We start from the raw sequence: 26,449 nt of genomic DNA, 5'->3' as shown, positions 1-26,449 counted from the left end.
GGGCTTAGCTGAAGATCTTCTAACATCAGCCGTTACTGCCCTTGGGCTGCTCAAATTCCCTGAAAAAGTCTGGGGAAGGGGAAGACTCTCTAAGCAGTGTACATATTTACAAGATTTCAGTATGGAGCCCCATCTTTGTGTATGTACTAACACACGCGTGTGCATGTCTGTGTGTGTACGGGGAGGCAGGTTGATGTCAGGTTGTCTTTTATTATTATCAGCCCCACCATTTGGCATATGTGATGTGTGTAGACACAGGCCTGTCTTGGCCAAAGGATAGCTCTGTGGAGCTACTTCTTTCTCTCCACCTTTATGAGAGCTCTGAGGATCAAACATGGTTAATGAATCAAGTTCACAGCAATGCTTTTTAAAAATAAACAAATAAATGACTCTTTGACCGTATAAATGTAAGTGCGCCATACACATGAGCTGACATATCACACTGGCTCAACTATTTTATTTTTTGAGGCCAGGTTGCTCACTGAATCCAAACTTACCAATTTGGCTAGAGCAATTGGCCAGCAAATCCTAGGCATGGCACCCTCCCGTCTCCTTTCCCCAGTGCTGGGATCACAAGGGGTTGCCATCATACTTCGTTTTGTTTTGTTTTAATGTGGGTTATGGGGATTGAACTCAGCTTCTTGTGCTTGCAAGCCAACACTTTACCAAATGAACTGTCTCCCCACCTTTCAAGGACAGGTTATAACAAATTCAAAAACGAACAAACACAAACCAAAAAACCTGATAGTAACTGGAAGACATCAAAACAAAAATATTAATAAAAGAGGAGTCTCCCAGCTCCTTAGTCACATTGAGTTGTCTTTTTTTTTCCCCCCAGGGGGCAGGGGGTATACTGGACTCTTCTGCTCCTGTCTTCTTTTAGTTTATAACCATTTACGTGTTCTTCAATTGTTATATATTACGTTTGTCCTACCAATGACACTGTGGAGCACTTGATATCAATTATAGCTGGTCCCCAAGTCCTAATGCAAAACAAAGCAAAGCAAACCACCCAAGCCCAAACAAACAAAACTAGCAATTACTCTAAGAAATTCTCAAATATCTATTCTGAGTACCACTATCTTAAGTATAAGGCTACTCCAGCACATGTAAACTGAAGCACAAGACTAGAAACTATAGCAGAAACTCTTCTATATTCTGTTATGATAAAGCTACAAGATTAGTGGCTGACAAGAACCCAGTGGACGAAATAACCTGGTTCTATGGAAGTATTTAACACTGTCTCTCCTGGCATCTTCCTTGCAAAATTAATTAAAACTAGACAGGATATATGAGTCTCATGAATTGAAGACTGGCCCAAAGACTGCAAGGAGTGATTACACACTGCCTTAAATCACATTAAGCAAAGTGTCTGGTGGAATGTCCACAGAGTATTAGAGTGGTTATAATCTAGTATTTCCATTAGTGCTCGGGAAAGTAAAGAGTATGTTAATTAATGTTGAGTACACACATTAAGTAGAAGCTACCTGTGAAAACCAGCATTACCTACAGCATAAAGGATTTTCTAAGTAAAAAAGATATGCAAAAACTTTTCAAAAGCTGAATTGTTTCCTTTTATTGCAAATGACTAATACAAAATGATTTTTTTTTAACCAAATCCCATCTATACAGAAATACATACGTAAGGCTGGTGGGGAAGAACAGCAGCCACCCCAGGAGACCTAATGACTCTTAATTCATAAGTATAAATTATAGAAATGTATAAACTCATAGAAAGATGAGTGTTTAGTTCTATAAATAATCCTATGCAGGGCTGGAGCTAGCTCAGTAATTCTGAGTGCTTACTGCTTTTGCAGATGAGCCAGAAGGTTCAGTTCCCAGCACCACTTGGCTCACAACCATTCAAACACTCTTTTCTGGCCTCCACAGAAAAGAGGCAGGCACACACAAGTGGTATGTGCATGTGCACTCGTGCGTGCGCGCACACACCCACACACCCACATTTGGGTAAAACACTCATGCACATAAAATAAAAATAAGTAAATCTTCAAAACAAACAAAAACAATAATTGAGCTGGGTGGTGGCGGCACACATCCCAGCACTCAAGAGGCAGAGACAGGTGTGTCTCTGAGTTCAAGCTCAGCCTGGTTTATAGGGTGAATTCCAAGACAGCCAGGGCTACACAGAGAAACCCTATCTCGAAAAACATAAAAACAAAACAAAAAAACAAATCCACAAACCAATAATCCTACGTCCAGCTACATCATATAGCAACTTTCTTTAATGCAAGAATTTCCTTTTTTTAAAAAAAATATATTTATTTTATGTTCTTGGGTATTTTGTTTACATGTCTGTCTGTGCACCACATGCCTGCCTGGTGCTCAGGGAATCCAGAAGAATGCATCAGATCCCTTGAGACTGCAGTTACAGACAGTTGTAAGCTTGCATGTAGGTACTAGGAATCACACCCTGGTCCTGTGGAAGAGCAGCCAATGCTCTTAACTGCTGATCTTTCCAACCAACATTTCCTATTTCTTGTTTTGTTTTTAGAGTCAAAATTTTGCTATGTAGCCCAGGTTGGTGTCTTAATTCATCATCTTCCTATCTCTGAGTTCCAAGTGCTATCTATGATTTCAGAAATCTGCCACCACACATCCTACCCAGCCAGCGCTTCTTTCCCTTTTCTCTTTTGAGTCAGGGTCTCCTGCATCTCCATCTGGCTTCCGTCTTGTTAGAGAGTGAAGGGTGACTTTGAACTTCTCTGATCCTTTTCTCTGGGGAACAGAACCAGGCTTTTGTCTATGCTAGACAAGCACTATATATACCATCTGGGCTCCATCCCCAGCCCCAAACTGGGGTTTTATTCAAATACTGAGTGCTTAGGGGAGCCTGGCGTCCTTCCAACCCCAAAGGGGAGCCCTTTTACTGGTCCATCAAAGTCAACCATGGCCACCTCACTTCTCTGACAGGGAAAGATCCGGGTATAGGAATCTGACCAACACTGTTCAATAGCTTATGAGGGGAATTTGCCTTAAAGCTTCTGATGTTTTCTCACTGATACAAAGATTTCAGAGGGAGGAGAAATCTTTCTTTTTAGGGTACTACTGTCAGCATATGATGTGAAACCTGTATGGGTCATCTTAAAAATATGAGAGAAGCCAATCTAAGAAGGAACGGAGCACTCTGAAGGTGAGACTAACACGAGGAATCTCCAGTGCTGAGTTGCTGACAAAAATCGTGGAAATGAAGTACTTCTGTTAGGTGAAATATTTCAGCCTCCAGTTCATAGAGACAGGGTTCTATAATGTGCAGCTATAAGCACCTCAACAGCTAAGAGACTATATCTGTTAGCTGTGGCTACCACACAAACAACAAAGTCAGTGGATTAAATATGAGATTTATAGTTTTCTAAATATTTTCATCTTAGTTTGTTCTATTCTTACGTATTAATTTTGTTTTATCTTATATTTTACTTTATTATTATCTTTTAGAAGCCTATTTGTTTTCTAATGAGACAGGAAGGAGGTGGATCTGGATAGGAGGAGAGGTAGGAAGGAACTGGGAGGAGCAGAGGGAGGTGAAACTGTAATCGGTATATTATGTGAGAAACAAAGCTGTTTTCAATACAAGGAAAAAAAGGCGTAGTGTTATAGTGTAGATAATTTTCTGGTTACGAATATGCAAAAACCAAAAGACATCTTATTGAATGAGAGCTATGTTAAAAATCCCCAGAAAGCTCAAGAAAAAGATAATTAGCAAAGTCCTGGCAGAGCATGCTGGAGCACACCTTTAATCCCAGCATTCTGCAGGTGGATGCAGAGGCAAGGGGACTTCTGTGATTTGAGTCTAGCTTTGTCTACATAGTGAGTTCCATGCTGGCCAGAGCCACATAACAAGACTCTCTTAAACACAAACACACAAACAAACATTTCTTCCCAGTGAAACAACCAAATAGCAGCTGGCCAATGATGCCTGCCCTTGATTACCAGAACTAAGAAGCTACACACGTCCTCTTCTGTGGCCCAAACCCTCAAGTGTAAGAGCGACAATAAATGACAAGATGTATCTGAAATTCTTTGGAAGATAATTAGCAGCTTCTTCACTTTCACAATGGCCCAAGGAACTTAAAATTCATCTTGTAGAATCCAAAGAGAAAAAGAAAATTTACAGGCAATAGTATAAAATGACTTGATTTCAAAAGAAATACTGGGGACTGAAAAAGTTGGACATTTTCCACCATTGCCCATTATACTCAATTTTTTAATATCTGGTAATAACGCTGACAAACTAAACCCTTAGTTCCAAATGCCAGTGTTGAGTACTCACATAGGGAAAGTCCGCAGGGCTGGAGAGGTGGCTGGGAGGAGGGGTGCTTGCCATGGAGCCTTACAATCTGAGTTCAGCCCCTGGGACCCACAGTGGAAGGAGAGATCAATTCCCAAATGGCTTTTCTGACTAGCACACACACACTAAATAAAATATAATAACTTTTTTTTTAAGGAAAAATATTTAAGGGTTGGAGAGATGGCACTGGGGTTCAAAGCAACCACTGCTCTTGCAGCAGACCAGGTTCCGTTCCCAGCATCCACGTGGTGGCTCACCACTTGTCTGAACTTCCAGTTCCAAGGGATCTGACCCCCTCTTCTGACATCCATGGGCATACATATACTCAGGCCCTCATATTAAATAGTAAACAAACAAACAAAGAAACAAATAAATCTAAAGACACACAAATGCCTAGCTTGGTTTTTGTAATTGCTAACAAAGGAATGAGTATGATTTGTAACCGAATGATGCCAATTCTTTCCCTGTTAATATGACTTTACCTGGCTTAAACTAGCAGGACAAAGCAAATCAATAACCTTATCTAGAGGAAATAAAGCCAAGTAAAATTGCACCCCAAACATCAATGTTTATGTCAGTCTTAAGCCCTTTCTTGCTCAGCTGTACAGTCTCCAATCATCCCTGAAATACAAGTGATTGGGCTCTTCTGGGTCCACCAGTTAGGGGAGGGAACATTTATCTACCGTCAATTCATGGGACAGTAATCTCCTTCCCACTCCTCTGATTAGGAACAAGCAGGATGCTAGAGAAAGGCCTCAACAGCTTTAAAAATAAATAAATAAACCCAGCCCCTTCTGCTCCCGGAATACAGGAGAGACTGGCATTAATACAAGAGAAAGTGATGCCGCCCAACAAAAGCCAACCCAAAGGAAGAGACAAGTTAGCCTGGCATTATTACTAGCAGGAGAGCGGACTTGTTAAAAATGTATATTTTAATTTTCTGTATTGCAAAAGGCCCCAATTTGCCCAGGGATCCAGCTAAGCTGCCATTTTCTACAACGACAGAGTCTAATCTTTATTTAATGGATTTAGCATCTATCTTTCCTAGAGTGGTCTCTAAGGAAAAGGGGAGGGGAGAACGCGGGGGCAGGGAAGAGCCGATCTGGTCCCCCCCCATTTCATCCATCTAGCACTCATGTTTGTGTTCAAAATTCAATTACCTCCTTATTGATACTTCACAGAGATATTTAAGCTGCAAACATGAAGCCCTGATTTCCCAAGGGGCCGTGCCCCTCTCTATTTCACTGCTCTGCTTCCCCCAGGGTGAATTCCTGAGGCGTCCATATTAATAGGTAATCAGTCACAATTCATTTATTAAACAGCTAGCAAGGTTTATCAGCCTGCCCTGATTAGCCCGAAGAAACCGCTGAATTCCTAATTTATTTATGGAAATGTAAGTGTCTTTTTGAATTCCATTCAGGACCTGTGGAGGTGTTGTGGTTTAGCACACAGACATCTCACAGGCAGCACAAGCAGTAAGCAGCAGACTTTCCAGGAAAGAGATGTTTCTTGACACTAGACAGCAAAAAGCCAGGGACATACACTGCAGAGATTCTTCTGGCCCAGGATTTGGGTCCCCTAATCCTTGGATTAGTGCTTATCTGATTGCTTTCTGTTTACATAAAAGAGCTGGAAATGCTGTCACTAGGCAGCCACACTATCCAGTGTAACCAAAAAAAAAAAAAAAAAAAAAAAAATCAATCTCTGGGATGCTGCTTTTTGATTGGCAGAAAAGTGGCCCTTAATGGAGTAGAATTGAGGACCTCAGTGATTTAAAAGACAATAATTCTTAGCAGAGTTTGAACCAGGCTGGAATACAAACCAAAACCACTAACACAATACTTTCCAAGCATTCATCTTAGAGTAGTAACTAAACCAGATCCTGGTCTAATCTTACACCGCTCTAGGCTTCACTGACAAAATAGCTCTGCATACAATTTCCACAATTCTAATTAATTAGCAATTCCCCCAAAATTGTCCATTACCGATTAAAAGGCCAGATTAAATAAAGCTCTTAGGAGTAACATTAAACTGCGTCCAAAATGTCCCCCAGTAGGTAAAATTAGAGAAGAAGGTGTTCCAGAGAATGAGCAGATTCTAGTACCCAAACTCCTGCTTCCAGCAGAATCATAACCCATTTCTTATGAAAAATGATACAAATATTAAAACAACGGAAGGATTACTGTCAATATTCCAATGCCAACAAAGAACACAGTTGACAATTATTTTTACTTATCTACCATCAATATTTTCAAATTCTCATCTGCCTTCCTCCACATGACAAATGTGAGCTGAGGGGCATTCCACAGTATCCCTCACTAGCACCTCTAAACAAACAAACAAACAAACAAACCAACCAACCAACCAACCATCAAGTTTGGAAGTAGGAAATATCATCCTTGATGAGGTAACCCATACTAAGTGGCTATTAATCATACTAAAAAAGTACAGGATACCCACACTATAATCAACAGACCCAAAGAAGCTAAATAACAAGAAGGGCCCAAGGGAGGATGCTTAGATCTCACTCAGAAGGGGAAACAAAATAGTTATCAGAGGTGGATGGAGGAAGGGAACTGGGTGGGAGAGGGGATGGAGAGGGGAAGGGGGGAGGTTAGGTATGAGGAGAGCCAGGAGAGTAAATGAGAATCAGTGGGGGTGGGGGAGGGGGAGGGGCAGTAATCTATAGAACATGTCAGAGACCTGGGATGGGAGGCTCCAGGGAGTCTATGGTATCTTGGAAAAGTGACATTAAGAATAAACTAAGGGGCTAGAGAGATGGCTCAGCGGTTAAGGGCACTGACTGCTCTTCTGGAGGTCCTGAGTTCAAATCCCAGCAACCACATGGTGGCTCACAATTTGAAATGGATCTGATGTCCTCTTCTGGTGTGTCTGAAGACAGCTACAGTGTAGTCATATATATGAAATAAATCAATCTTTTTTGTTGTTGTTAAAGAAGAAATGAAGAAAACCAAAACCCTACCTTTTATTGACTTTATAGATTCACTATTCCTCCCACCCTGCAGGGTTTCTCTGTGTAGTCCTGGCTGACCTGGAGCTCACTCTGTAGACCAGGCTGGCCTTGAACTCAAGAGACTCACCTGCCTCTGCCTCCTAAGAGCTAGGATTAATGCATGTGCACATCACTAACACCTGGCTGACATATTAATTTTTAAATTAAGAACAGCTTATTTATTACTGCGCATGAGTAGATGCACATGTGCCACAGAGGACACCTCCTGTGGAGATGGCTGCCACCTTTCATTCTGATGTGAGTTCCAGAGAATGCACTAAGGTCATCATGCTTACACGGCAAAGCTTTCTAGTCACTGAGCCACTGCACCAACCAATGTACCACACCCATAATAACAGGAAGAGGCATAAGAACTCCCTTTTACTATAAAACTAAAATAAGATAGTTGTTAAAAAATAGTAACAATTTACAGACTAGCTCAAAGAGCAGCCAAAACATGTATAATTTTCTCTATTTACAAAATAAGGTATACTTTTAAAAAGAAAATCACTTTCCACTAAAATTATCTTCAGAATATTAAGAATAAGACATTTTATAAATTAAAAAATCATATTTACATATTTTTGCCTAGTACAAATAGCAAAAGTACATTTAAGATAACATAATTAAAAATTCATATTTACATATTTTTACCTAGTACCAATAGCAAAAGTACATTTAAGATAACATAATTAGTTATCAATTGTGTGAATACACTCCCCCAAGACATTATCAGCATATGAATTACAGTAAGCAGGAATCCTATTTTAAAAAGTCACGTGCACAATGTAGAGGAAGAAAGGAAAAGCCAATCTGATATTAACATATAATTAGAAGGTATCTGTAAATACAGTACGCGCTTAAACTAGACAGCTTAACACTCTAGACTGCACACCCTCTTTATTCATCTTCTTAAAGTCTTCTAGGAATGACTTGCCTGTGTTCTAAAGACAAACTATGTGAATGTCAGAAGCATAAACTTCCATGCTCTCAAATTAGTCAACGCATGCATTAGAATTCTGTTCATAACGTGAAACATATTTTTCCTTTAAGGCCCAATGTCTTCATTTTAAAATATTAGATATGACCCTCACTTCTAAAATACTACATCTGGGAAATTCGAGGCTCAGTGTCATGAGGGCTGCCAGGTGCACATATATATACATATGCAGAGTGTTTGTCGAAACACTCATACACAAAATTAAAACAAATAATTGTTTTAAATATGTTGTATTTTTATGTGTATATGTTTTGCTGCATGTGCATATGTGTACTACACATGTGCCCAGTGCCCACAGAGGCTACAAGGGTCTTAAGGCCCTAGAATTGTACCTACAGATGGTTGTGAGCTGCTGTGTGAACAATGGGAGTCAGACCTGGAACCTCAGCAAGGGCAAAAAGTCTCCCTAACCACTGAGCCACCTCTTCAGGCCCTCAAAAAGTAAGTCTTAAAAAAATTATCAGCCAAAAGATAAAAACATTCTGTGTATGTATGTATGCGTGCGTGCATGCGTGTGTGTGTGTGTGTGTGTGTGTGTGTGTGTGTGTGTGTGTGTGTGTGTGAAGAGAGAGAGAGGGAGAGAGAATGAGAATGATGAGAGACAAAGGGGTCAGAGAACAACTTAAAGGATTCAGTTCTCTTTCTACTATGTGGGTCCAGAGGATCAAATGCAGATTTTCAGGCATGTTGAGAGCTAGCTACTTGCTGAGCCATCTTGCTGGCTAGAAGAGGCCATTAGAACCCCTGAACTGTGGTTACAGATGTCTGTGAGCCACCACGTGGTGCTGGCAGCAAGCGCCCTTCACCACTGAGCCATTCCTTTAACCCTCTAGCTTGGCCTCTATTCTTGACACCTATCGCATCGGACTTTAATCTGAGACAGTCTTTACAAAGAAAATACCAGAGTTCTTAAATCCCCAGCACCACCATTTAAGGAAAAATTAACATCAAAAGGAGACTATGCAAATAACATTTTATTTGTATTAAAATAAACTGAAAAGGCTGAAGAGATGCCTTTGTAGGCACCAGGCATGCAAGTGATGCACCTATGTACATGTAGGCAAAATACCTATACACAGAAAAAAATGTTTAAATGAACATCAAAACAGGTCAACTTTATTTTCGCTCTTAATTTCTGTTCAATAATAACACTGTAATCCCCTTATCAGTAAATTTCACCCACATCTTTGTGCCCACAGCAGGCAGATGTATCAGTGTTCCTAGATAGTAACACTCCCTGAAATAACAACATTGTCAAAAACTTCATAAGGCTCTTCTATGATAATATGTAGAAACCTATGTGTTCTATATGTTTCTGAACTCTAAATCTTGTTGGTTCATTCAAGATAATAATACAGCAAGTGAAAATAAACTTCTTGTCTACCTGTCCCTCTGACAAGACCCTTCATTCCCATTGCAAAGGTGCTCCGATCCATCCCATGTGTCCACCTAACTGAAAAACGTCAAAGCAAATGCTGCCATCTACTGAATGGCATTATCGGCCTTTCTGTAATCCAGGGGCACCTCATTTAATGATGCACTGAGAGCAAAATTTTAATATTGGGGATGTTTGTGCTAAAAAGAAAAACAACAACAACAAAACAACAAAATGGGCTGGAGAGATGGCTCAGCAGGTAAGAACACTGACTGCTCCTCCAGAGGTCCTGAGTTCAGTTCCCAGCAACCACATGGTGGCTCACAACCATCTGTAATGGGATCCTTTGCCTGAAGACAGCAACCCTGTACTCACAGACATAAAATAAATAAATCTTAAAAAAAAACACACACACACAACAAAATGAGACAAATGAGTTGACACACACCTTTAATCCCAGCACTTGGGAAGCAGAGACAGGCAGGTCTAAATGAGTTCTAGGCCAGCCAAGGCTATACAGTGAGACCATATCTCAAAAGACAAAACAAACAAAAATAAAACCTAAACTTTAAAGCACAAAATCACTGTGCATACTAATAGTTACTAGTGAGACAAAGAGCCCCAGAAAACATCTCTTCCTATCTGGTTAGAAAACCACCGTTGTTCAATATCCTTCTTCCTGAACTTCAAAAATCAAACCCAGCTCTAAGAGTTACATTTTAGCTTAAGGAGATATTGGTTATTGGACTCCATTCAATTTATTTTAATTTGCATTTCTTGTCTTTAAAACCTTTTAATTTTGGAGGTATAACATATATGTGTGTGTATACGTGTGTGTGTGTGAAAGTATATATAAGACACCTTACACAATCACACTCATGAAACAGTGACCATAGTCACCAGATGTCATCACTCTCCTTATGGGTCCTCCCGGCCACCATCGTAATCCCAAGGCAACCTTTAATTTTAATTGACAGTGTTCCTGAACTTTATGAGTGAGCTGCATAACCTGTGCTCTTCTGCTTTTTTTTTTTTTTTTTTTTAAGCACTTAATGTTCCTACAATGACTTGTGCTACTGGGTACAGTTAACAGTTTGTATATTTTTATAACTATACTCTATTATATTCTTTTTAAAAATGTTTTTTAATTATTTAACTCTGTATGTGTGTGAAAGTATATGTATGTGAACTGTGTATATTCAGGAGCCCAAAAAGGTCAGAAGAGGACTTAGGGACCTGGCAAATGAGTTATAGGTGGTTGTGAGTTTGTCACTTGGATGTTGGAAAACAAATTTGGGTCTCCTACAAGTGCTTAGGCATCTCTTGATCCTTCCTCTTTCACACAAATGACTATATTATTCAGGCTACTGTCAATGCACTTACAATTATCTCCAGTCATCTCCCTAATATTGCAGGACTCTTTGGATACACAAATTTATGCTTTCTGTTTTTAGGACATACATCTAGCACTAGAATCACCATGTCATAGGGCACATGTCTAAACAGCACAGCAAATTTTGTCTGCCAGTTTTCCACAATGGTTGCACCCCCTCATATTCTCACTTGCTTATTGGCTTCTGTGCTGTATTATCATGCAGCATGAGGGTCTTATCAAATGCACATATCCAACCTGAATCCTTTATAAATTATGAAGCCTCAGGTGTTCTATGACAGCAACCAAGTGAGCATTTACTAACTCAGGGGCAATATTCCAAACTACAAACTGTCTGAAGTTAATGGAATCTGAGGCATTATGAAGCAGGCAGAAAGTGCTTAGGGGAGGGGAGGGGAGGGGGGAGGGGAGGGGAAGGGGGAGGGGAGAGGGGAAGGGAAAAGGGAAGGGAAGAAAGGCAGGCTGCTGGGATCACCATGTTTCCCGACAACTCTGGGGCTCCCACCTGGATCTGGAGTCCAGGGATTACTAGAAAGAAGGCCAGTCTGATGCACGAAGAACCCTTGTCAGTATACCTGAAGCTCTGGTCACGTGCTCTGAACCCTAACCAGGACATCTGGCTCCTTAAGAGAAAATGCTTCCTCTTTATTGTTTTGTGGTTCTGGGGTGGAATTCAGAGCTTTGCACGTGCTAGACCAACTAAGCTATATTTCTTTATGTTTTATTCAGACAGTGACTCTCACCTTGTAGCCCAGGCTGGCCTTAAACTCCTGGCACTAGTCTCCTACCGGAGGCTCCCACATGCTGGGATCACAGGCAACAGCCACCATGCCATCCTACCTTTGGCTTTTTGAAAGAGAGTCATATTATATAGTATATAGCTTAGGCTGGCCACAAAAGCATTATATAGCCCAGGCTGGCCTCAACCCAACAATCTTCCTGTTTTTACCTCAGTGTGATTTATGTGTGTGTGAAATATCACATCTAGTTTAGATGATTTGTTTTTCAATATCCAGTAAGTTATTTTAGTTAGAATTCAAAGACATTTTTATACTCTAACTTCCTTTTTATACGATGATATGGAATGTGTTTCAAATACTTTCTTAAAATCAAGATATTACTGGAATTGAATGGGATTACTATAATGGGAGCCTCTCCCCCAGGCTTTCTTCTATTTGGAGTGACAAAGACCCTTGTCAATAAAGTGAGAACACTGTGTCTACCCTCATTCCGGCGCAGAGCAGACCTGGCACAGTCTTATCTCATCATGATGTCTCAACTTAAGGGCAAAAAGGAGACAGCTGCCAGAATATTTTAACACCCATGAATTTAGAGAATTGCTTTACGTCAGTCTAATCATTTTGTAGAGTTATAAACATATCTGCCACAAAAGTGGTCCTATACCTATGCGTCCTTATATAGCTTAGGTAATAAAACATTGCACAGTCCTGGGTCAAAACCTGCCAAGCAGAGCTGATATCTATCAGGTCTGCTATGAATTTTTAACACTGTTCTTGCTAATTCTTTTTAAAGGATTCTTGAATAGTTTAAAAAAGAAAAAAAAAAGATTAGCTGCAATAGTAGCTAACTGCTTCAGAGCTTTAACAACAAGCTCTGCCTAATGAATATTTAAAGCCATCGTAGCATATCATAAAGTAAACATTCGACATGGAAAAGGCTTTTTAAAAAAGAAAAGAATATTTATTTTAAAAGAAGGATTTTTGAGATTCCAGTGGCTAGTAAATCCTTTCAACCCAGAAAGCAAACATAATCAGAATCATTGTCAAGGTACAGGTCAAATTCACCAGGCCAGAGATACACGACAGTGATGACTTTCCACTCACAGGCTTAATGGGACAAATAGAGAGAGGCACTACATGCTTCAGTCGCCAAATTATGCCATATGATCTGCTTCTCTAACTGCTTAATTACTGGTCTGTACATGTGAAACAGGCAAACCAGCAATGGCTTTTACTGGATGGCCAACAAGGGAAATGGATATGAGGAAAAGGTTTTGAGTTGGCCAATGTAATAGCTACTGCTGTATGGATTGATACTTTTTACATGGGCTCTGACAGTGAGGAGGGCACCAATTTACCACTGAAACATAAGGATTTGTTTCTTTGATTTCACATTCCCCATGGCCTACTCTATCTCTCAGGCCTCTAAACTATGCTGGTAAGTGGCTCACACGTTGCACACTGTCTTCACTGTGAGCAACCATCTTACAAATTGCTTTGTTTCTCTAACAAGGCCATGAATTCTTCCAGAGATGCTTATGTACTTAACACCCAAGGTCTAGCACACTGCTTTTCAAAGCAGCCCATAATAAATGTCCTACTTATTATCTTTATTATAATATACACATCTTAAGAAATAGATGTTAACCCTTGGTAGGATCTCAGTTACTAAAATATGAGGGAAAATCAGAAGATAATTTAAGTCCATTTTGAAAAATAGGGAAAGGAGAAGTGAAAAAGACCTCATAACTTGACGAATAATAAAATCAGTATACTTTAAGAGAAACATGCTTATAAGTCTCTGTCACAACCCTTCACGACTCTTGGACAAGGTTTTTCTCCCCCTCCCCCATACAGCTTAAAAATTGAGACATTACTCACATATTGTAAAAACAGGACCTCTCTTTTTTTTTTTTTTTTTTAAAGATTTATTTATTTATTATATGTAAGTACACTGTAGCTGTCTTCAGACACTCCAGAAGAGGGAGTCAGATCTTGTTACGGATGGTTGTGAGCCACCATGTGGTTGCTGGGATTTGAACTCCTGACCTTTGGAAGAGCAGTCGGGTGCTCTTACCCACTGAGCCATCTCACCAGCCCCAGGACCTCTCTTTTTAAAGTTATAGTGAACTACACACAAAACTCACCATTGTGCACTTTAAAATGCAAAATTCATCTGTTATCATTAGGATCAATTAGTGTCAAACAAAACTTTTTCACCCTCTGCAACTGAAACCATTAAAAATCATTAAGCAACAACTGTTTTTTCTCCTCCCAGCTGGCACCCACCGGGTTGCTTTTGTGTCTATGGGTCTGATCTTTTTGTTTGTTTGGTTTGGTTGTTTTTTTTTTTAAGACAGGGTTTCTCTGTGTAGCCCTGGCTGTCCTGGAACTCAGGCTGGCCTTGAAGTCAGAAATCCGCCTGCTTCTGCCTCCTGAGTGCTGGGATTAAAGTGCGCCACCACTGCCTGGCTACCAGCTTCATTCTTGATAAAATTGGAAGACAGACAGACACAGACACACACACACACACAGGCTAATTAAGTGGCTCAGTGGGTAAAAGCACTTGCTGTGTCAAGCCTGATGACTTAAGTTCGATCCCTGGACGCCACACGATGCACAGCACAAGCTCTAAATTGTCTCTGAACTCCACAAGCATGCTGAACAGCCCAGGTAAGGTCCATCTGAGTTCCTATGAAAATGAGATCTCTTACTGGACATCAGGAGATCTAAAAGAAAATACTTGTCATTTGCATAAATAAATGCAAAAAAAGCAAAAACAAAACAAAAAGGACAAAGGTAGTTTGCTTATACAAGAGTTCTCAGTCCTAGTAAGAGCTCCCTCTTGTTTATACCTATCAAACAAAAATGAAAGCACATACAATGGTAACAGCCCATTGTGCACACACTCATTCTACATACTAAGTAACAACAAAAGCAGAAACAATGTAATTTATAAAACTAGAAGTAAAGAAAATAGTAGATCTCACTTGTGGCAAAAAACAAAAAAAAAAACCCAAAACATTCTTTTCTCAACTATGTAAAACTGACATTCCTCCAACTCTCCTTTCTTTTTTTTGGGGGGTGGGGGCGGGGGAGGGAAAGAAAGAGTTCAAGGGGTCAAATCCAGGGCTTTGCCCATGCTATTTAAGTGCTCTACTAATAAGTTATACCCCCTGGCCTTAAAGTGACATAATAAATGAAAACGCCTTTGTTTACATAAATCATGAAAGAGAAAAAGCATGTATCAGTCAATGGATATCTATTATATTCCAATTATGCTAAGTGTTGACACACCACTTAGGCAGTCTCTTATCTTGAAATTGGATCTTACAATAAGTGGGCCCAGACTCTGTTTGACTTCACTAAATATTGCAGGCTGGCTTAGACTCAGCTTTTGATTCTCAGTCTCTCAAATGCCAAATGCTACCATGACAGGGTAAGGTTTTCTATCTTATTTTCATAGTTTTTAACTTCAAATCCTACGGCAGTGTCCCTTCTCCTTAATACTTGTAAACTGTCAGTTGGAGCCCAACTGCAGAAGATCCTGTGCCTTTGCCATATATTCACCAGCATCACAAAGCACTAAGCACAAAGCTTGGTAAACAGCCCTGGCTAAGGTCCATCTGAGTTCCCACATAATTCCTCTTACTGGACATTGGGAGATCTAAGAAATTACTTGTCATGCCTTATGGGAGGAGGATTTCAGTGAAATTATTTTTCCAGACACTGACCAGGACACCTAATCCTGAGAAGGCAAGAGGGTGAGGCAAACGTTTACAACAGAGGGCTGAACAACAGGCTGGAAGGAGCGGTAGAGGCGTGGCACTGAAGGACTAGAACCTTGGGGACTTAAGCTCTAACTCAGGAGCCGCTGACACGAAAACCACCATAGAGCTTTCGTGACAGAACCACTGACTCATCTGAAGGAGGCATTTACTTCAGGAAGACATCTCTGGGAATACTTTTCACACCTCACTCCTCTTTCCCCAGGGATCTGTGGAAACGTGCCCTTTTCTGTTCAGTTTACTCGATGGCCTACTGCAGCCCTTCCTAATCTGGCACTTAGCTCTCTCGAGTTAAAGATTCAGACAAAGTCAAGCTAAAATATTACTAATAATTCAACATGTTTTATCAAAACATCTATTTTTGTGGGAAAACCACTTTAATTACCTCTAGTTACAGAACGATTTACTTAAAAGCTCAAGTGAGAAACCTAACTTTCATCAACTTTGCCTTCTTTTCAGAGGGAAAATTATGTGTTTAGGGTTATCACAAACTTTGGAAGTCATAAAGGCATCTCAAAGTCCTATGTAGAAAGCATCAAGTTAATTCTCTAATTTGTCCCAAAAGTTCCAGATTTGTGAGCCTTCCATTTAATGAAAAATTGTTAGAGTCACACATATCTCTCAGATGTTGGGAAGACTATTGACAACTTTTTACTTTGTTCTTCCCTAAATGACCAACATAAGTTAGGAGCAGAAGGATAGCACTGAGCCCCAGCACTAAAAATAAAATAAAATCATGTAGAAGTACATTCCTGTCAGAGTAAGACAGAAGAATTTAGTAGTTAGGAGACACAAATAGTGTACAGAATCAGAATGGGATCCTGCTAAACTAGAGCTGTGTATTCACAACGCTTAAGCAGTGGGTAATTCCATCTTATCTATTTTAAATGCTCATCCAAGTTGCTAGAACCAGGAAACACACTTGTCCTCTGTCTCACTCTATAGTCACTCCTCCATCACTCGTCCTAAGAACTCTGCTCTGAATTCTGTCTATAGCCCTCCTTAATAGACTCACACTATTCTAACGGCACAGGGTAGCTCTTAACCTAACTTAGTCAGAAAGCTGAGTTTGGGGCCCGCGGACAAAAAAGATCAGGGAGGTCCAAGGTTCAGTACATTTTCCTATAAAGCATAAAACATTAAATATGTTACGCTTTGAGGTCAGACTCACTTTGTGTTTTGCAACCTTCTCTGTCCCCAACCCCTTACAAAAATGTAAAAGCCATTCTTAGCTCATAGAGAAAGCAAAGATCATCGTAGAGCAGTTGTTAACCTTCAAAGTGGTGCTGTCCAGTAATAGTTGACTAGTTAGTTACATGTAGCTACTGAGCGTCTGCTAGTGCGGCTGGGGATTCTAAAGTTTATTAATTACTTTGAACAGACACATACATGTGGCTGGTGTTGACTATTTTAAACAGCAGAGGCTTGGAGCCCTCCAACAACTAGAGAAGCCCAAGAAAACACTATACCTGTTACTCATGAATTGACTGAAGGCCTAGACAAGAATAAACAGTAATTATCATTATTAAACTACGAGCTATATACCACCCCAATGTTTAACATCAAGGACAGGAAAACAGTCATAGACAAAACAAAATCAGTTTAGATAAAAGGAAACTTTGAGGTATCGAGAGAATGGGTTTAAAGGCTTTAAGTTTGAAAGGCCATGCAATGTCCCCCATCAGAACTTTTCCACTCTTCAACTTGTAAACAGATTCTCTCACTGACGTCATATGTTCCCCAAGAAGACACCTGATTTCTCTTATCACTGCCCTGAGTCTCCTGGAGATTGCTTCATTACACTGCCAATCCCTGCCACCCTTAAAGCTCACAGGAAACCTAGCTCATTTCCTTCCTAAACAATTCCCCATGTTCATTTAATGGACCTAAAAGCTTGATTCATGGGACTTCTGAAGCAGAAAATGAAGGGAAAAAACCATTAATTCAATTTTAAAGGACATCTCTATGGATGCCTTGGAGTACATTCAACGTTCTCTCTCCTAGTTCTTTGGTACCAAACACTTCATTTACCAAAGGAAAGAATGGAAAATATACAGCAGGGAACATATCAATATACAAATATCTTGCTGATGACACATGACAAGATTCATTCTAACCCCGTCAAAGTTTTGCCTTCAGCATTTCCTATTTTAAAACAATCCTGGATTAAACAATCCTGAAGAGAGGAAAAATCACATGAGAAATCAAAGTTTGAACCATAACATAGTGCACAAATCATGAATGCGACCGAATGTGACAACAAGTATTAAGTCAAATTACCCAGTGAGAGTCTTATATTGGTATATCAACACAATGAAATTCTATGCAGCAATTAAGAACAGTGACGTGGACCTCTATTAAATATATACTTATATATTAACATACACAAATTATGTTTGAGATTGTAGGGTGAAAAGTTACAACATGTATGTAAATTATCTTATAGCTGTGTAATAACAAATATAAATCTAAGTACATAACATGTCTGTAAGTGTTCATGGAGAAATTGGGGTGGTAATGGTCACCTCTGCTAAATTCAGCACATAATGTGTCTTCCTTTTGATGTTATATTCTCCCATGCTACCTAAATTTCTTCACATGAAGAGCTTGTATTACTCACGAGTTTGTAATAATATTCCCATAAAGAGCTCTAAACTGGTTCCTTTTAAAGGAGTATGTGGCTTTTCTTTGCTGTTGCAATGTCCAAAATCTAAATAAAAAGTCAAAGCGATTCTTTTTGTACTTGAAGTCATTATAACATTCCAAACACTGCCTTTGTTCATGAATTTCCATAGCGGGCAGGAACAAGAGGGGGGGGGGGAATCCCACAACAGTATTATGACACTGGAGGGAGGGAGGGCACACTTCAAATAGGACTTGGGTAGGACAAGACAATCCACAAGTGCCAACCAGTTCCAGGGCTGGAGAGCTCTCAGGAGAGCCATCACATTTCAATTACCATCACTAACATTACTTATTATGTGGCCAGCTCCAGTCCCGCAGGAAGGCAGCTTGTGATGATAATACAGCCTCTGCTTGTAAAACAATTCATTAGGCAAAGCACAACAGCTGGGGCAGCCACGTGCCGCTCTCAGAGCACCGCCCCACTGGGACCTCTAGCCCAGATTTCTCTTTTCATGAGGGACAGCTACCACCCCTCTGACAGCTGTAGCCTTCTCCAGGGATACTTCAGGTTTAATCAGTACTTCCTGTACTGCAGAGGGCCGTTTGATTTCTAACATAAACTAATGGCACTCCGGCTCTTTGCAGGTTACACCAGACATCAGATAAGAGGCTTTAAGGCAGTTTTATCTTGTTCTAAAGCTCAAGAGTTAATGAGGCAGCAAAAGATACTGTCATAGAGCCCCGGTGTAGCTATATCATCCAATAAGGAGACTCTCTCCTAGACAGCTTTAATATGGATGGAGGAGGTAAAGACTGCTGGTTTACTATTGATCCTATTGGAAGGATGAGACTCTTCACCACAAGCAGGACAAAGTCATGCACAGTGTGCAGCAGGCAGGACGCTACAAAGAAGGTAAAGACTTGCCTTTAAAACCAGGGGGAAGATGCTTTCCCCCACTATAATCAGCAAGCAACATAAACGCACTTTGCACTTAAAGCTAAGGTTTTTGTTTCTTTTAAACCTTTCTCTGAACCTTCTTCCATGTGTTTGTTGAAAATTGTTCTTGCTAGCTTTACTGCGAATTTAAAAATCTACTAAGAGCTTTATATTATAATATAAAATGTTATAGCAAATATTATGCATATTATATGTTTTAAAATGATAGCTTTTTAAAATGTGTCATCTACAAATCACATTTTCTTTTGTTAAATCGTGAGAATTGCCTCTAACTTAATTTCACATAGGCCTTCCATAATCATTCAATCTATAAAAGCCTCTTTTAGGCAGCGCTATGTATGTCAAACACAATAAAAAAGTCTAGTCCCTGATTCACTAATCCCTGCTGTTGTGTAAAACAAAACATTACCAATTCCCTCTCCCCTTATTTCTTAGAATCTGCTTTGTTAAATATACGGAAATCAGAAAACTAAATACTTCTCTTTTCCATGCTAGAAATATCTATCACAGGCTTTTCGCCAACAATTTAAAAAAATTGAATATTTCTAGGATATCAGCTTATTCCCTAAAAATTAAAAAGAATTGAGTTTTTTCCCTATTTATTTTCATTTTAAAAATAGCAAATCGAAACAAGAAATGTTGAAAAACCTCTCACAAGGCCCGAGGCCCATCACCGCCTCCTTAGGGGCGGCCACCAGGTTTTAGGAAACGATTTTCCACAGGGTTCTTGACAATCTGGTTCTTCCTTGCCAAATCCCAACCCCCACCACCACCCCCCAACCCCGACCCCAGTTGGTGTGTGTGTTTCTTTGTAGCCCTGGCTATCCTAGAACTCACTCTGTAGACCAGGCTGGCCTTGACCTCAAGAAATCTTTGCCTCCATTAGTTGGGACTAAAGGCTTGCTGTCTCAACATACTTTTTAGTACGTTTAAGAGTTTATTCCCAGTCTGAAGTATACTCATTCCACTGACACGCAAATGCCACCAAGTATCGTTTCAAGTTTCACCTCTCCCAAGAGTCATTGCTGACTTCTTTACCTCACCATTCCTCCTTTGGGACCTACAGAACACATGCTCAGAGAACACGCATGTGGGGAGATGAGCAGGGTGTGAGAGGCAAGGGATGTAGAGTAGACGGCCACGTTACAGACGGTGCTTTACCCTAGGGACAGCAGAGAGCCACCGAGGGACTGGGGATCTGAAGGGAATGGGGTCGCCGGTCCATTGGTTTCAGAACTATTCTAATTGTACAATGTGGTGGATATTGGAGAAAAGATCAATTCTACAGCTAGTTTGGCTAGAAGAGACGATCCAAAATAAAGAGTCCCTGATAAAGCTTGCTGTCAAGAAACAAGTAAATAAACTCAATATTCTGGAGGAAAATGATAGCTACTTGGATGAGTATGTTTGTTGTAGCAAAAATAGCAAATAGTCAAAGCTGGAGTTCAGATTTTAGCACAAGAATGCAGTGGCACTTACAAAGAATATTGGATCTAATAGAAAAACAACAAAAACAAAAATGCTATGCAATCCCTTGGGACCCCACACCTAGATGAAGAGCTACAGAAAATTAATGACTACTGAGAGAGGGAGCAACAGTCTCCCCAAGGGATGAGACCCTAAATGGTTATTCAATATCAAGAGAGCAGCCCTAAAAACACACATACAAGCAATACTGAACTCAGCAAGTTGTATTTATGTGTTTCTGCGGATGCACGTGTGCACACACAGACACACATACACACAAGAACCAGCCCTTCTATCAGTAGTCTGTAGATCAACACTGCAGCCAAAGCTCCAGTGTCACTCTCGAGTGTCACTGAGAAGGCTGCCTGTCCACTGTAAAGCTAGAGACAGGTGACTGGCCTCCCTCAACCTCTGTATTTGTTAAACTTAACCAAAGGCCATGGAGAAAGCCCATTAAAGAACAGTAGCATTCACTAGCAATGAAATATTTTTTTTAATGTGCTGTTCTTTTAAAAGACATTTTCCTCTATGTCTAATAGTGACGTTTGACAGCTGCTGACGTCAGCAAAGGCAGACAATTTTCTCTGTTTTCTTGTGTAGCTATGTACTCCCCACCCCAACTCAAACCATGTTCTGGTAGGAAATGTTCTTAGTAATACTGAGCTCCTTAGCCTCAGCAATCACAGAGCCCACTTCCATCAGACAGATCTAGAAATTGCACCTTGTTTTGACTTGAGCAGACACAGAGGTGAAACTTTCTGTACTTAGATTGCATAAAGCTGACAAAAGAAAAAAAAGTTTGTATGAAAATAGATGTCAACTACAGGCATTCACTAAGGAAAAGAGTTTTAAGTTCATAAAACGGGATGTAGGTAGCAACAAGTTAAGTGAATAACCTAAGATCCTGTTAGTTATCTTAGAGTTCTGTGTTATAGAGGATATGATAGCCCGGCAGTACAACTTTCCCAAAGAATTAGGTGACAGAGTAGTTTTACAAGATTATACCGTGAAGAATAAGTTGATGTGATAGAAAAGGTGTTAAAAACTAAAAGGGGACCCTCCTGTTCTAAAGGTCAAGAATGACTGGAGTCACAGGCCACACCCAAACACAACAGTTAACCCATTGCGGATTAAGAAGAAATTCTACACTAAGACAAAAGGAATGGTAAAAATTAAAACTTTTTGATAATTTTTTTTGTTAACAGTCTTACTATATAGCTCAGGCTGACCTGGAATCTATTTGTAGACTAGGCTGGCCTTGAACTCCCGATCCTCCTGAATACTGAGATTACAGATGAGCTACCACACCCAGCAGCCCCCAGAGAATTTCAAATTTCATTTGGGCCTTTTCTTTAAAAAAAGATTATTTTTCATCATGTTTCTGAAAAGAACTCAATTCTGTATCTCCATTAATCTCCCCACTCCCATCTACTGGTAGATGGCTGTGGTCAGCTGTGGCCAAAAATGATGACAATCAGCATAAAGACCAAAAGGCACGGGGAAATCGCCAAATGACTCCACTAGTACCTGGGCCGTGGCTGACGAGAACCTGAGTTTATCACCCGTCTTCTGTTTGTATTTCCACACACTGGCTTTTTAAAGAACATCACTGAAGGCTCAGCGTAGGCAAGGAGTTCTGACCCTGAAGGGTCTACTTAACTATCAGGTATACTAGAAGGAAAACATTTGGTCTGCAGTCCCACCTATTTAAAGGGAAGTTCTTTTAATTTTCACTTTCTTCCCAAAATGCTATTAAATAACAGACAAGAACCGCCAAAGGCATTCTAAAAAGCAACCTCTCCCTACCTCCTCACCCCACCCTCCCTGCCACACATACCTTTTTTTGAGACTGTCTCGTCATGTAGCCTCAGCCTGTTTGGAATTTGCTATTTAGACCAGGCTAAGGCTAAGTTATACAAATCTGCCCGCCTCTGCCTCCCAAGAGCACGAGGAAACTGAAGATGTGTATCACCACACCTTATCAGCTTCTAAAACGCCTTCTTAAAGGCAGGTGACATTGAGACGTTTTCTCTAAGAGCGCCTTTCTCATGGTGAATGGCTGCCAGCATACCACTTTAGGCAACTGGAACCATTGAGAAGACAAGGCAGAGACAGTCTTTATTTTAACTTTAGCTAGAAATGAGTGTTCTGCAAGAGAAATTGCATCTTAGAATGCTAAGAAAAGGCGGGGGTGGGGGGAGTCTAGGATCAGCAGTGATAGGAAAAGGAAGGGATCTCAAAGGCATTGTTGTAGACAATGACTTTAGAAACGAAGAATTCTTCACATTTAATGTGCAACGAAGACCCCTAAGCTGTGTCTTCATTTAGGGGGTGAACATTACTTGTCCACGTCCCATCCAGCACCACAGCTTGATCCTAGGGCGTCATCGGACCACACACAAGCAAGTGAGCAAACAAGAGAGGCCAAGGTCCAGCATCAATTCCTAGCAAGCATCCCTACCTAATCTAGCAAGCTAATGCAAATCAAAGCAAACACTGCGGTGCCGCTGGGAGTGAAGCCTGTACCCTTCCCCAGAGAGGCCTGTAAAACAGGACAGTCACTGACAGCAGTACAATTACTGACACAGGTACAGACTTTATGGACGTGTTTATCTCCGCTGTAAATCCACTCTCTCTCCACTCCGATTCACGAGTCATAAAGAAATTGCAGATAATGAAAAAGTTGGGGAAATTTACAGCATGTCGGAAACCTCAGACAGCCAGAAGAAATTAAAGAGCTGACTAGGGATAAATCACACAGGTACAATTAAAACTTCCCATAGACCTCTTCATTTCCAAAGTGAGGCACAAGCCAATGGAGCTGATGAAAAGTTGAGGTCATGACTCCTCAGGCTGCAATCATCTCTTAACTAACTGCATGTTAACAATCAGCTAATTCGTAGGTCATGTGCAAAGGCTGACTTCTTGCTGCTCTCTTGATTTCCTCTTCTCTCCACTAGAAGCACCCACAGAGCAATTCTGCCTGTGAACAGGCCAAATTGCAACAGGCAATAAACAGAAAGGTGATGTCCCCCCTTCTACGCCATCTCTGTAGGTGTAGGACATCTTTTACCGCCCTGAGCAAGGATTGAGCATTAAAATGAGAAAGTGGAGCTACAATGAGTGAGTAAATTGGAGTTTTCTTGTTCCCCAATAAATAACCATTCTGAAGTTTTCATCTGACCTCTTTTCAACAGTCCAAAGGGGATTTTAAAGGCCTGTTAGGGTTGATACTTCTGGCGATACTTGGCTTTGCAGCAGTTAATGTGACCATCTCTGCATGTGCTGTCTGATGTGATAACTGATGTGCAAGTCTGGTTTCAATAAAGTAAATCAGAAAAAAAAAAAAAAAACCCAAAGAAGTAATGCCTATTCCTTAAACAACAGGCTTAAGAGACCCTACCACTAAAGCCGAGAAGGGTGGATTTGGGGTCCCTTTATCCTCTAAGGCCTTTTGTAAAATCCTGAATGAAGAGAAAAGGAGGATTCTACCACAGGCACTCTCTCCTCACCTCTCCCAACTTAATTAGATGCAATATTGGCTGTTAAAAACATTAGGATCGCCCTCGGAAGATGAAATAAGAACACAGGCTTTCCTAACTGACTTCTATATAAAAGAGTGTCAATGGGGCTGCATCAAGTCAATGCTAAGACTGTGCATCTATATAGGATAGGTGCCAGCCAAATTAGCACTAATATGATTTGAATTATGAGTCCTATCAAGAAATAAAGGCTTAAAAAAAAAAAAAACAAAAGGTTTGGAGGATGGAACTGGCATGGTTTCGATTTTGCGACAATAGGACCCCTTGACGATTCCAAGTCCATTTTACACTTCAGAGAACCCAAATGTCATTTTCATTTTATATATTAAGATTTTATTCTCTAGAGGAATAACAGTTCTAAGAAACTTTACTAGTTTCAACCCACACAATCATTACCAATAGCTAGATCTCAATTGTATTTATCTGGTAAGTACAAGGCATGGTCTCCAAGCTGTTCTTGCTTTTAATGAGAAGCACTTTAAGCCCGAAAGTGTCCTAAGCATCAAATCAGTATCTAGTATCAACAGCTACTGTTAAGGAGAAGCAGTTTTATTTACAAGCTCCAAGAAGCAAATCACATTTTATCAAATGAGTATTAGAGTGAAGCCAAGAAACATAAGCTCTGCTCCTTTGCTGACAGGCAAGGCTACCCTGAATCACAATCAGAAGACCTGGGGTCTAATTCTAGATTTACAAATAACTACATGACCCCAGGGAAACCAGTTAAACCTTTCTTTCTATTCATTTATCTAGAAATAGGGTTTCACATATCCCAGGCTAACTTCGAATTCACTGCATAGCAGAGACCTTGAACTTCTGACCCTCCTGCTCCCTCCTCCCTAGTGCTGGGACTACAAGCATGCTGACCACCCTGTTATGTGATACAAAGGGTCAAAGCCCGGGCCCTGCTTTGTGTAACCTAGGCAAACATCCTATCAGAGTTACACTTCAGCCTCTATGTTCACAAATTTTAAAAGTACATTTAATTTGACCTAAGAAAAGATGATTGTTGCAGCATGATTTACATTAGCAAGATGCTAAAAATTACCTAAATGACCACTGAAATAATCACTCCAATAAAAAGTAAATGCTCATAGCCTACTATTCTGAAGTCTTCATAGCACATTAGAACAAGAAAACATGTGAGAGACTAGGAATGGTATAGTAGTGGACATGTAAAATTTTATCTGCATATCTGCATAATAACATGTATGAGTATGTATGCACACACGTCTTTCTTTCCTTCCTTCCTCCCTCCCTGCCTGCCTCTCTCTCTCTCTCTCTCTCTCTCTCTCTCTCTCTCTCTTTCTTTCTTTCTTTCTCTTCTCCCAGCCCCCACCACCAAGACAGGGTTTCTCTTTGTAGCCCTGGCTGGCCTCTGTAGACCAGGTTGGCCTCAAAATCAGAAATTCACCTCCCTCTGCCTCCCGAGCGCTGGGATTAAAGGTGTGCGCCATCACCGCCTGGTTTATCTGTCTTTCAATATGATATCACTTGGAAGGCATGTTTAGAGGGCTTGGTAAGATGCTTAACAGTGACTACTATATTATGATTTAATTTTAGGTAATTTTTGATTTGTTTATATTTTCTAGTATACATATAGATGTATATAATTTTTATAAGAGAAAAATCTTAACTCAAAAGTCTAATCTGTATATGACACTGACATTCAGTTTATGCTAATGAACTTCATTTCCTGCGACTAGAATTAGACACAGGAAGGGAAAGTGTGTGATTCAAACAGTTGCTCTCACCAATTCACAAACCTCACTGGTCACTGATTCCAATCTCTCTTTATGACAGAGTAATGGAGCCGTACTCCCTGATCCAAGGCCAATGTGCCTGTGCTCTCCACCCACCCCTTCAAGCCTCTCAAGAGACTTGCATTCTTCCCTTCACCCCATGTAGTCTGCCTTTGTCTTAAGAATTGAAACATTTTGGCCCCCGGAGACGCGACTCAACAGTTATGAGCACTGGGTGCCCTCCTAGAGGACCTGGGTTTGAGTCCCAGCACCTATAAGGTGGCTCATATCCAAAAGAAACTCTAGCTCAAGAGGATTCAATGCCTTCCTCTGGCCTCACTAGGCACCATGCACACAGTTGGTGCACCAACATACATGGAGACAAAGATTTCAAAATCTTTAAAAGAATTTAAGCATTTCAAGCCAATTGTCCTAGAGCAAACAGTAAATGCCGACTCCACTTCTTTCCTTGGCTATTACCTTCTCTTCCTGACAGGAGC

General features: G+C 40.4%; 1 protein-coding gene across 1 annotated transcript in view; it reads right to left on the bottom strand.

Annotated features, from left to right (window-relative positions):
* Window positions 1-26,449, bottom strand: part of Lin52 (lin-52 homolog (C. elegans)) — an 80,026-nt gene that overhangs the window by 25,004 nt on the left and 28,573 nt on the right. The window lies entirely within an intron of this gene.

The sequence above is a fragment of the Mus musculus genome, chromosome 12, assembly GCF_000001635.26.
Source record: "Mus musculus strain C57BL/6J chromosome 12, GRCm38.p6 C57BL/6J".
Taxonomy (NCBI): domain Eukaryota; kingdom Metazoa; phylum Chordata; class Mammalia; order Rodentia; family Muridae; genus Mus; species Mus musculus.
This window is presented reverse-complemented; position numbering and strand designations above follow the sequence as displayed.